The sequence below is a fragment of the Phalaenopsis equestris genome, unplaced genomic scaffold (genome assembly GCF_001263595.1).
Source record: "Phalaenopsis equestris unplaced genomic scaffold, ASM126359v1 Scaffold000802, whole genome shotgun sequence".
Taxonomy (NCBI): domain Eukaryota; kingdom Viridiplantae; phylum Streptophyta; class Magnoliopsida; order Asparagales; family Orchidaceae; genus Phalaenopsis; species Phalaenopsis equestris.
This window is the reverse complement of record NW_018165242.1, coordinates 17,331-31,064: the sequence shown is the minus strand read 5'-3', so window position 1 is coordinate 31,064 and position 13,734 is coordinate 17,331. Positions and strand designations below refer to the sequence as shown.

Below are 13,734 nucleotides of genomic sequence, written 5' to 3'. Positions count from 1 at the left end.
CGCCTTTAATCTTTCTCGTCCTTCAGAAGCCAGAGCGCTTGTGGAATGGGACATCACTTTAATCTCTCCTGAGGAAATTTTGGATAGGCTCACAACATGCTTGACCATTCTAACCCTCACTGTTACCACTTACGTCCTTATCTAAAATAAAAAAAGCTAAGTGCCCCGTCTGAGGTCCCCCGTCCTTCTGACCCGACCCCAATTATACCTGTTGAGAACCCTTCCCTTCTCAAAGCTAATGAGTTTCTTGATCATTATAAGGGTATCCCCGATCCCAATACTAATGTGGTAACCGAACCATCTAGTCCACATGCTGGAGTGGTGGAAATTACTTTTAAGTGGGCAGAGTTGTGGTTTCAGTTGCCCCCGAAGAAAATCCCTCACTTCTTCAACCTCCACATGCTGCTAAAGAAGAAAATTTTCTAATTATGCTGGAAAATGAGACTCATAGTACTCCAGAACTTTTGAATACTGATGTTGTGAGCACTCCAATTTTGGAGTGTCGAGCTCAAAATGTGCAACAGCTGGCAACCATTCAACCATCTCTGGATCAACTTATTATAGCTGATCAGTTGGGCACTCCACTCTTCGAGGAGGGCCAAGCCCAGGATGTGCAACAGCCCTCTTTAATGGATTCCTAGGACTAGGGGGAGGGGGAGGGGGAGGGGGAGGGAGAGGGGTAAAGTCTTTAATGAATGGAAATGGGATTGACCCCCTACCTTAACTAATCACGTTCATTTTTTTCACCTTAGCACACTAAGTTTTTTGATGAAGATTAAAGCGGTCACGTTTTGGAGGTAGTTCGGTGGGTGGTATTGACGAGTTTATTCTCGGCTTTTCTCTACACCCCGCAAATGTTAGTCATGACTATATTGATGCCTCCCACGGGTGTTATTAGCAGTATTATCTATGGTAGTATTGTGCGATTTATTCGCCGTGCTATTTTTTGGAGTAGCACGGTGTTTTTGCTAGCAGAATTTTGCATACGGTGATTTCCTTAGTTGTATCACGTGTTATTGATGGTGGTATACTACGTGTGCTCGGTGTTAGTGTTGTGTTCTTCCTCGGTGACTTTTGATACACTTCGTTATATTCCTCGCCGACCTTGTAGCCTTCTTTGCTCCTTACAACAAGACATTCCCCATTTCATTTCAGAACATCTTTTTCTCTTCTTATTTTTGTGGGCTATACTTGTTTTTTTTTTCTTGCTTTTTGTATACCTTGTGAGTGGTTACAGGTACCCACTCACTGAACGCTTTATAACTTTTTTTTTTGCAATGGACGTGCCTTCGGGCTTTTAATATATATATATTCGACAAAATAAAAATTTCTTTGATGGGAAGAAGATACAAAGGTTTTAGTTCTCACAAGACATACATGACTCAAAAAGTAACTAAAATGTACAAGTATACCCCAATAAAGCTAGTGACAATTTCCTCAAAAAGATAAAAATGGTCTGCGGGCTACTCGGGAGGAGCAGAATTCCACCAGAGAGCTTAATCAAGATGAGTGGGCTTTCCTCTCTCCATGAATCTAGAGAGGTAGTCGAGCACTAAACTGTGATGGGGGCTTCCCCCCGAAACGAGCAAAGTACCCTCTTGTAAATTCTTGGGTTCTCTTAGTCTTTTTTTCTTCTTGGTTTTGTAAACCTGTCAATCATCTTCCAAGGGTTGTCCCAACTTATCACTGAGTTGATCATTAGTGGGAGCAATTTCTACCTATTGATCACCTCGAACTTGGCACGCCGCAGGGTTTGAGGGCCCTCAACATTAGCAATAATTGTTTCCATAGCATATGAAGAATCAGTAGACACTAAAATGAAAGTATCCTCATTTTCAGCAACATGAGGGGGCTGAGGTAGTGAGGGGTTCTCCTCTGGGGCAAAATCAGTGGCAATATCTTCTCTAGTTACAGTTTACATCATATCAGCCAGTGGAATAGGTGCTCCTTGAGTGGTTAGGTGATGCACTTGAGGTTGGGGTCTCAAATTAGGATGGAGCCTGAAACATTTTACAAGTGTGTGTCCAAACATTTTAAAATGGGTGCGATGGTATGGTCGTGCAACAGATGGTCTTTATTCCATGACAATCTGTTGCCAGTACCCATTATGTGCAGTGTCAAGCTAAACTTCTTCAATGTCAGGTAAAGTGATATCTCTCTCCACAAGGATTCTGACAACTGAAGGTCTAGTGAGATTAAAACTGGGTATGTTTAATTTTTTTGTTCTCCCGAGCATGGCCCCAATAGAATAAAGGACCTGATGGTTGAAAGGACGCAACCTAAGCAGATAACTTAAACCATATTGGTACTGTAGGTGGTTCTTGATTTGGATCAAATTCAGGAGACCACTTGAGTAACTTCATAGTTATTCTTTAAATGATGAGGTATTTCTTGAAGAAAATCCTAGCGTAATCTTCGTCTGTAATCAAATGTATCATCATATGTCTCTCATCTAATAGCCCACATTTCATGGTCCTACAATTTTAGGATCTTCAAAAGCTTTGAGAATAACCTCCAATTTGGGATGCCCCTGTTGAAATTTGTCTATGAGAGTGAATTTGCATTTTTCAACCAGAGTAGAGACTTCGAAGTATGAAAAGATAAGTGCAACCTTACCACCTTTCCTACAAGCCCTCTTAACAAACGGACAATCGGCTATCTATTCAAGAGAACCATGATAGATCTGAGAAAACACCACATGGTCGACAGCCTTCTCAGAGTCTAGGCCTTTACCAAGCACCTCAGCAAAGGATTCTCTACGTAGGTGTAAATTCGAGGGAGGAATAGTGGCCATCAAAGCAGAAGGCAAAATAACAGAGAAAGGAATTGTAGAATAACATTTGCAGATGAGAGAGAAGAATGTCGCAGGGGGCCTTGTCAAGGTGTCTACGTCTGCATGCACGAAGCGAGAGGTTGGGGCTCGACAAGGCTCTGCTTCCGCGCTACCCTCTTCGAGCACGACAAGGCGACGAGCTATCGCGCAATCCCCTTTCCGTCTTCTTCGAGCACGACGAGACAGCTTCGACGCAAACCCCTACCAATCTACAGGTACGACGAGGCGACGAGCTAAGACGCAATCCCCTTCCCGTCTTCTTCGAGCACAACAAGGCGATGAAACTGCTCGACGTGAACCTTTACCTTTCTTCTTCGAGCACAGGGAGGCAGCGAACAGGCTAGAATCCCGTTCCAACGTAAGGATGTCGAGGGCTACTTGGGTTGCGATCTGAATAAACCCTAGCAGAGCAAAACCCATCGCAATATATATATATATATATATTAATATTAATATTAAAGATGCTATTTTTTTTTTCTAATACAGTCTTCTTCTGAAAAATTTTGATATAACATGTCATATAATTAAATGTTTGGTAGACCATGCATATATATATATATATATATATATATAATTTAACGTAATAATCATCATGCGTGTAACTTGAACATCTTTGTCAAAACTTGCAGATTTTTCTTTTTTCTTTTATTTATTTGTGTGTGTGTGTGTGTGTGTGTGTGTGTGGTGTGGAGATATATGCATTTAACTTTTACTTGATGTCTTTATGTTGTTGTAGATGTACCATCCCACTAGAGTACTTACTCTAGTTTATCAACCTTTTGCCTTCGCAATGCTGGCAATACTCACATATCATGAAGCCAAGCTTAATACCAGAATCCGGAATATATGTGGATACTCATTGTTTTTTATAAGCTCCTTGCTTGTGATTATTGTAAGTAATTCTTTCAACTATGCTGAAGTTTCCTTTAATTCCTTTATGGATTTTGAAAATTTGCAGGATCAAATTGAGTTGCTTTGCGATATTGAGATATGCAATGAAAGAATCTAATGGACTTAAAATGTAATTTTTTTAGAAGTGTGATTATCAGTTTTTTTTTTATAAATATTGAAGTGTAGGACAACAAAAATTTTGCTGATAGACGTGTTAATGTGTAAAAATCAGAATTGTATGTTGGACGTGTAATAAATCTAAGAAGATTAAGAAATAATAAATGACGGATAATGATGTAAGCTAATAGAAGATGGGTTTGAATGATTTCAGCGTTTATAACAGAGGGCTAAAGATGTTCTATTGAGGAATTTAACTAAAATAATTGCAATGGGAGTGGGAAGAAAAAAGATAGAGCAATGGTAATATGGCCTAAATCTCTGTAAACGCTTCTATAAAAAAATGAAGTTAATACGTCATGGAACCCATAATGATTGGTCTAATACTTACTGATGATGCTAATGCGGTAATGATTTATCCTTTTTTTTTTATATCACAGTTAGATGTGGCAACATCAGGAAAAGGAGGGCTTGGATCCTTCATTGGCATTTGCCTTATAAGTGCAGCTTTTGGAATTGCTGATGCACTGGCTCAAGGTGGGATGGTTGGTGATCTGGCCTTGATGCGTCCAGAATTTATTCAGGTTTCCTTCTGCTTTTACAATGGAATTTGTCTTCCCTCAAATCTGGATTTCCCAACTTTGTTCTTCATTTTTCTGCTATATTTTCTTCATTGTGAATATGCAGTCATTCCTGTTTGGCTGCATCTGGGGCCTTAACCTCTGCTTTGAGGTTGATTACTAAGGCTGCTTTTGAGCATAGTCATGATGGTCTCCGCAAGGGAGCCAGTATGTGAATATTACTTCTTCCTTATGTGCTGAATTTTTTCTTTTCAACAATGATATATTTTAAAGAAATTTACATATTTAGCATACAATTCTGATGTATTTACAAATCTTGCTCCTAAGCTTTTATATTTACACGCATTGCACTATTATGTTTTAAATCTATGCATGAAAAGGTGTATTTCACTTTTAATAGTGATCATAGTGCTATTTTTGATGTGATATTAAAGATTGGAGAGCTATGTGTGTAAATATGTAAATTTATACATAAGAATTGTGTGAAATTGTGTGCTATGTATGTAAATGCCCCATTATCTTAAAGGGATTTAAGTACATACCACACAATTCTTGTTTACTTACATTTTTGGCACCTAAACTTTGATTTTTATTCATTAAGCATCTGCTTTTTTAATTCGCATAAGAAATGCTATTAATATTGTTGAAATTCAGAATAATGCGGACTTATTTTATTAATTTGAAAATGAGGCATAAATAACCCCTACATGTGTTCTAGAATAAGAAGACAATGAAAAAAGAAATAACAAAAAAGGAAAGATATTACTCCTAATATCTCTAATTACTCGATTCATATTAATTATTTATAGATAAAAGAAATAACATAAAGTAGGAAAGGAAATAAATCCAATCCAATGAAATAAATCTAAAATAGGAAAGAAAATAAAATTATATTAGGAAATAAATCTAATCCTCATAACTTTTAATAAGAATAAACTATTTTCCGATAAAAATTCTAACACTTCCGCTCAAGTTGAAACATGATTGAAAATCATATTCAACTTGAATTTGAAATAATTAAACAATAGGCAAGGACGATCCTGTGAGGTAGAACTTGAATTTTTCATCCCATACTGTGTTATTCATTGACTGCAGTTCCTGCAGTGTCTGTAGGTAGACGGAAGACTCCTATAGATAATGTTGCAAAGGAGTTTGTATGGAAATAGACTACTGCGGTTGTTTTTTATAGTAGTTCCTACAGTGTCTGTAGATAAGCAGAAGGCTCCTACATGTAATGCTGCAGGGGAGATTTTAGGGAAGTAGACAACTGCGTTTTTCTTAATGCAGTTCTTGTAGTGTATGTTGGTAGGCAGACGACTATTATAGGTAATGTTGTAGGAGAGTTTGCAGGGAAGTAGGCAACCTGCAGGAAAAGTTGACTTCTAGTTGGCTGCGGTTGACTTTAGCTACAGTTCCTACAGTGTCTATAAGTAAACGGAAGACTCCTACAATTCATACTGCAGGGGAGTTTGCAGGAAAGTAGACAATCTCTAGAAAAAATTGCGGGGTATGATTTGTAGAAAAAAAGGAGAATAGGAAAAAGTGTTGAAGGCTAGCCTTGTTGTGGGAAAAGCTTTGCAAGAGGGCTTGATGCATAAAAAAGCTCTGGAGTGTTTGATGCAGGACAATCTCTGAAGAAGAGTCTGTTGCAGGAAAGATTTCAGAGGAAAGCCTTACGCAGGAAAAAGTTCCGGAGAAGGGTTTGATGCAGGAAAATTCTTTGGAGGAGGTTCTTCTGCAGGAAAAGCTATAGAGTAAAGCTTTTTGCAGGAAAAAGTTTTGGAGGAGGCCTGATATAGGAAAAAGTTTTGGAAGAGGCCTGCTGCAGAAAAAGATCCGGAGGAGGTTTTGTTGAGGAAAAGATTCCGGAGAAGAGCCTGATGCATGAAAAATTTTCGGAAGAGGGTTTGATGTAAAAAAAAGGCTCCAAAGGAGGGTCTGCTACGGGAACAATTCCGATGGAGGATCTTCTGTAGAAAAATGTTTCGAAGGATGACTTGATATAGGAAAAAGTTTAGAAGGAGGACCTGCTGTAGAAAAAAACTCCGGAGGAGGGCCTGATATAGGGAAAAGATCTGTAGGAGGATCTGATACAGGAAAAAGCTCCGGAGGAGGGCTTGATGCAGGAAAAAACTTCAAAGGAGGGTCTGTTGTTGGAAGAATTTCGGTGGAGGGCATGCTGCGTAGAAAGCTCCCAAGGAGGGCCTGATACAGGAAACATATTTGGAAGAATGCCTGACGCAGGAAAATATTCCGAAGGAGGCTTGCTACGGGAAAAACTCCAGATGATGTTCTACTGTGAGGAGTGCTTACAACAAGAGATTTCCGGCTGCAGCACTGGAAGACTGATTTGTATGACCAGATACATAGCTCCTCCATACCCTGCATTTGCACCATAACCAGCAAAAACATACCCAGTCCTCGGAGCACTAGAGGCCCGCTAACATAACCAGCGCCAAGTTCACCGGGATTTCCATAGACCCCGGTGTTTCTGTAACTGACATGCTCTCCAAAACTAGCACCATTAGTAATCGTTCCATAACCATAAGTAGGAGCATCATAACCCGACAAACCTTATGGATTATAATTAGCACCACTTGTTTGTGGCTGCATGTACCGACTATCATCAACTCTTTTATCGTAAGATTTTGAGTTGGCGTTCGAGCCTTTGTAAGACTGATATGTTCCACCACTCACGTATCGATTTGTGGTGTCTTCTTTTGGAAGGCGCGTTTAACCTCCACTGCTTTCCCACCCACGTCATGAAATTGCTTTTGAACGAATCGATCAACACTCTTCTTAGTCGAAAGATATGAAGCCGAGAACTCTAGACTGCTGCTTGTCCCGATCATACATCACGACGACATTAGTCATGGTGCCAAAAGATTCAAAGTATTTGTAGGACTCCATGTCGGATAGAGTTGGAGGAAGCCTTCTGAAAAAAATCTTTTTGGTTTGAATGCTTACACCACCGTTGATGAAGAGCTTTCCCTGATCCAAATCCATCGATCTCCTTTCTCTCTTCGTCTACCTAAATGAAGAAGATTGAAAAAGTGTTTGGTTTTTCTGAGGAGAACTCGGCGGCGGAGCGAAGATTATTGAGAGAGGGGAGAGAAAGCGTCCCTCCATTCCTATAGGGAGGATAGGAGGAAGGAAGTTCGGTGACTAGGCTAAGTAACCTGTCTCTGATACCATGTTGAAATTTAGATTAATGCGAAGTTATTTTACTGATAAAAGAGGTATGAATGACCCTTACATGAATCCTAGAATAGGAAAGTAAAAAAAGAAAATAACAAGGAAATATATAATTCCTAATATCTCCATTTAATCAATTCATTTTAATTGTTTGGAGATAATAGAAATAGCATAAAATTGGAAAACCTAAAATAGGAAAAGTAATAAATCCAATCCAAGGAATTAAATCTAAAATAGGAAAGGAAATAAAATTATATTAGAAAATAAATTTAATACTCATAACATGTAATAGGAATAAATTTTTTCCTAGTATAACTTCTAACAAAAATTTACTTGAAGTGAAATACGTCTTTTCATGCATATATTTTGATTTGTTGAGATGCTGAAGTGTTATATAAGTCAATATCAAAGTGCAGAATGTTAAAAATGCAGATACATATAAATTGTGTGGTATGCATGTAAATCCCCCTATATTTTACTATCATTTTTTATCATAACCTTCGATTGAACTGCTTCCCTGCAGTGATTTTCTTAGCCATTGCATCATTTCTGGAGCTTCTTTGTGTTCTGCTATATGCGTATGTCTTTCCGAAATTACCAATCGTAAAGTACTATCGCTCGAAAGCGGCTTCTGAAGGATCAAAAACAGTTTCAGCAGATCTTGCAGCGGCTGGCATCCAACCACAGAGCAAATCAAATGTGCGTGTGCATTCACCCTTGTCTCATTTGATTCGTTGTATTAATCTGAACTTGTTTTTCTATTAAACTTTATTGAGAAAAGTGTTAGAATAATCCTCAACTCTTTGCATGTGGCGATTTAGTCCCGGAGTCTAAAATTTTGTCCGAATTTTGTCCTCAAGTTCTTTTAATATAGGATGAAATTGTCCCCACGAAATATTATTCAAACCCCAATTTAAAGTATCTGGTGACTAATTTGTCACTTTTATACACTCTAGACTAAAATGACCCCATGTAAATAACCAGAGGACTCCTTGGACATTTCACTCACACTCTATAATTGGGTATATTGCATGTGATTCAGGTTGAAGAGGATCCAAAGCAATTAGAACGTATGACTATCAAGCAGCTGTTAATGCAGAACCTGGATTATGGACTGGACTTGTTTCTTATATATGTTCTAACGCTGTCAATTTTTCCTGGCTTTTTGTCTGAGGACACTTCCATCCACAAACTTGGTTCATGGTATGCTTTTTTTCCATATTTCGGCTCTATAAGTATTTCACATTTATTGTATACTTTATGGATGTGTTTACTTCTATATATATATATATATATGAATACATAAATTTATTTTATTCTCATTTTCAGGTATTCTCTTGTTTTAATTGCAATGTATAATGTGCTGGACCTGATTGGAAGATTTACCCCTCTCATAGAATATATCTGCATAGAATCAAGAAAAGGCCTGATGATTGCAATCATATCTCGTTTCATATTCATTCCTGCGTTTTATTTCACGGCAAAATATGGAGGACAAGGCTGGATGATCTTCCTGACATCATTATTAGGGTTAACAAACGGTCATCTTACTGTTTGCGTTCTCACTGCAGCTCCAAAAGGATACAAGGTTAGTCTTTCTTATAGAGATATATGTATGGAGAGAAATATAGATATTGATATAACTTTATTTCGTGTCATGTAAATCATTGCAGGGGCCGGAGGCTAATGCTTTGGGAAATTTGCTGGTTCTGTTTCTTCTAGGTGGTCTTTTTTCAGGAGTTGCATTAGATTGGCTGTGGCTTATTGGGAAAGGCTGGTGAGGTTATTATATTTGAAAGTGGTCTTATATTCTCTGTTATGTGAAGTAATATAAGGTATATATCTTGAATCTTTGATCACAAAATAAGTGTTGGAAGGCTTGAGATATTTTTTAATTAAATGACTTTATAATTTCATTTATTAATCATCTTTTGTGATGGTGATTACGGGTTTGTTTAGTTATGTAGTTTTTTTTTTTGTTTATGATCTTCCTTGAATAAAAATTGTGAAACTTTTGTTCAAGTTATGCTGATCAAAATTTAATTATTTGTATCAAAACTTTGTTATGCAAATCACACTCAATTTGTTTCGTAAAAAAAGTTGAACTAATTTTTATGCAACGATTTGTACAAGATCAAACAGTCTATATGCAGTGGAAGTTAATAGGAATAATGGGAGGATATAAAGTGGATATCATGTTACATGAAAGGTACTAATAACTGATTAAAATTTATAAAGGTTTGGCTTTAAATTATAATGATAAATTGTTGTGACTTTAAGAAGAGATTAGGCCACTATTTCTGAAATAATATTGACATCAACTCACTGTTAAGACAATATATAATATCTTTATCTCACAGGTAAAAGATGAATGCATGGTTATCGCTAAAACTAACAAAGAGATGATTGGACTAAAATTTTTGTTGAACAAAGATTTTAAATTAAGCATAAGAAAATGTTTCTATATTGTGACAGTTGAAGTTAAGAGTGTTATTTATATTCTAAATAGAACATAGACAATTCGACTATCATCCCATTCATAACTTCTTCAAAATGATGTCATACGGCTTGTCAAAATAGAAAAAAAAAATCCAAAAAATCTATTGTCGTGTTTATGAAAGTGGTATGAATTGAAGAATTGAGATTTTGTATAGCCCCAATTAGCTTCTATAAATGATAATGGAGATAACTTATAGAGTAGTGTTTAGATGCCCATAAATGAGTATATTATAAATTTAATTTATGAGTTGGAGATTATTAAGATATGAAGTTAAATTCTTTACATATCTCCTACAAGTTTTTATCTATTACTCTATACCTTATGTACATTTAGTACATATCATCCTCCACCTGACATCAACATGATCATACATGCCATCTTCTGCCCAATAAATTCAAGTTTGTCACCAACCAACTTTTAGAATGCTAAAGGATGTTTTCTTTGACTTATTGCACACAATCATAGACAAATAGAAAAAAGATCATATGAGAAACTAGTGAGGCTTTAACATTCAACCATAATGAAATGTTCTTGTACTGATTAATTTCACTAAAAATGTATAAGGGGTGTACACTTGTGAGTTTCTCACCTTATCTCAGTTCTATACCATTTATGAAGACATCAAGGTTGATGCCAAGTTCAACATATTATCACTCAAGCTTAGGAAATGACCACAAACCCATCTTCTGCTATGTAATCGTATTATAAAGAGTAACTAAGCCATCAATTGGTTCCAAAAAAAAATGATACATATTGTTGAATCCTTTTAGGATGTAGGGTATTGTAATGTTCATAGATTATGCCCAAAATCGAACTAGCATTGAGTAGAAGAGGGAGAAGTAAAGAGAGAGAAGGAGAATGTGTTTAGAGAGAGCCCTGCTTCCTTGCCTTCTCTTTTTTACATTTGACCAATATTAGTTAGTCTTGCGTGTCTTTTTATCATGATATACAAAATTATATAAAGGTACATTGTGTTAAGTCATATCTAACAGCTTTAGATCATCTCTAGCATCTTTATGTCATATCCAGTAGCTTTGTTTTATAGCTTTATGTCATGTCCCACCATATAGTTGAACTAATCAACTCGACTGCTTGGTAGCTCAACAGTTCATCTGCTCGACAACTTGATAGCTTGGCAAGCCTTTTTAATTTAGTATATACATTTAGTTCTCTGCTTCTCTTATTATTTTGACAGGCATTTGCAAGAAAAAAAGGAAGAGAATAAAAAATATGAAGCTATTTATTACTCCTCTCTATAGGACAAGCTTATATTTCATTTATTTGAAAAATGAATTATGTGGTCTTCAATCCATATGTTAACAAAATTTATCATTTATTCAACCAAGCTATCTCTTGAAAAGTGTTTTCACAAAGTCAACCTTAACATTCAACTATTGACTCGAGTAGGGTTTAAAAGTTTGGACAAATTTTCATTTCTAATGAAGGTTGCTTACGAGGGGTAAATTCCTTGATTTAAAAAAAATGAAAACATTAATGAAAAAAAATATAGAACAAATTAGAGATAGTTGAGTTTAAAGGATGCAAGAATAAAAGATTTAAGGAGAAGTTATCTTTTTCTCATCTACTGAAGATTCCTCTAGTGTGATCTTTGTTATCCTTATTGAGAAGTTTTCACATAACTAAAAATTTAATGCATTCATCAATACTCACCCCACCACTAACATTGAGTGGAAGAGGAATGAAGAAAGAGGGAGGAGTAGCCCATGGGAAGGGGGAGCTTGCCTCCCACCTTCTCATTCTTACATTTGACCCCTATTTTTAAGCCTTAAGGAGTCTTTTTAACATGTTATTCTAAATCATATGAAGTTAAATAATGATAAGTCATACACAATAACTTTATGCATTTTTAGGAGCTTTATGTAACCAATAATTTATATCATGTCTAGTTGTTTTACGTAATGTCCTGTGTCTTTGTCATGTCCCACCATATCGTTAAATTCCTTAGCTTCTTAGCATGACATCTTGGAGGTGAGGTTTTTTTATTGTGTATACACCACAGATCTGAGAATATTTCTTTCTAAATGATCAAATGCAAAATTTGAAAAATGACATACTATCCCGAGAGTTAAAAATATTATCTTAAAATAGATTTAAAGAAAAATCTCCATAATTCATAGGTCTACAGAACTAGGGTTATTCCCTATGCGTGTAAGATAAAAATTATTTTATTTCGGGATTTGGTATGCCTAGGATGGAAGCTATCATAGATAAAGTTTTTAGTTATATCGGGCACGATCAAATGGTAAGTGTTTATGGGATGATTGATATCGAAGACTCAAATTGATAGATTTTGGATTGAAATAATTTAAATAAGAATTAAAAGGATTTGGATGGGCTTGATTATGTTTAATTCACTTGGGTTGAAAATTTGAGTTAGTTGAGTTTAATTTTATTTTAGAGTTTGAGTTGATTTATTTATTTTGATTAATTAAAGTTTATTTTAAAAGTTGTGTTGTTGGGAATATGTTTAAATCTATTTATCTTATTTCTGTTTAAATTCATTTATTTAGCTTTTTTGAAATTATTTTTTATGTTAATGTCCGTTAAAATAATTAGGTTTATTTTTAGGTTTATTTTATTATTATCTTAAGATTATTACGATTTATTTAAGGATAATTGATTTCATTATGAAAATTTATTTGAGCTTGTTGAAAGATTTAAGATTTTTTGGTGTTTTTTACAATTCAATAAAGTTTTAAATTTAAGTTTCTTAAAATTTTATAAAATTTTAGGGTTTATTTAGAATTTTTTAAAGCATTATTAAAATTTGTTAATATCCATTTAAGTTTGTTAAAATTCATTTGAGCTTGTTAAATTGTATTGGATTTTATTTAAGTTAAAGTTGATTAAAGTTGATGAAGTTAGATTAATGTTGTCTTAATTTAAGGTTAACTAATTTTATTATATCTTATGAAGTTGTTCAAAGTTGTTTAAATTTAGTTAAAGTTTATTCAAAGTTAATTAAATTTTGTTATATTTCATTAAAGTTTTATTAAAGTTGGCTGAAACATGGAAATTTAACTGAAATTTATTAAATTTATTATATTTTATGTGGTTGTTAATGTTGATTACCTTTGATTAAATTTTATTTAACCTGAGTTTGAGTTTTAGGATCTTGAACATGTAGGATTTAGTCTGACAATCACCGGCTAAAAATGGACATTTGATATTGGGTTTAGGGTTTACATTTAATTTTGAGTTTTGAAATTAAGTTTGAACTTTGAATTTGAGCTTTTTTAAAAAGTACATTTTATATATATATTAAGTTTAACTATATATATATATAGTTTTGAAAAACAATATTTTAATTTTTAAAAATACGAGACCAAACCGATCTCGTATAGATAGTAGTTTAAATAAATGAAGACAACACTACAAGTGATATACCTATCCCAAGAAATAGACATATTACCTGATAGTAATACTCGATTAAATAAATTAAAGGATTTATGATATCTATTTTAGTCTGTGAAACCTTTATGTTGATAGACAAATTTCTCCTATATAATATAAAAGATTAGACATGGTTTATATTAAAGTGGGTTCTAAAGTTTCTTATAAGGGAAAACCCTTATAGTTAATTACATCCTAAGAAA

At 34.9% G+C, this 13,734-nt stretch overlaps 1 pseudogene; it reads left to right on the top strand.

Moving 5' to 3' along the window:
• Positions 1-9,537, top strand: part of LOC110031336 — a 22,451-nt pseudogene extending 12,914 nt beyond the window's left edge.
• The last annotated feature ends 4,197 nt before the right edge of the window (positions 9,538-13,734 follow it).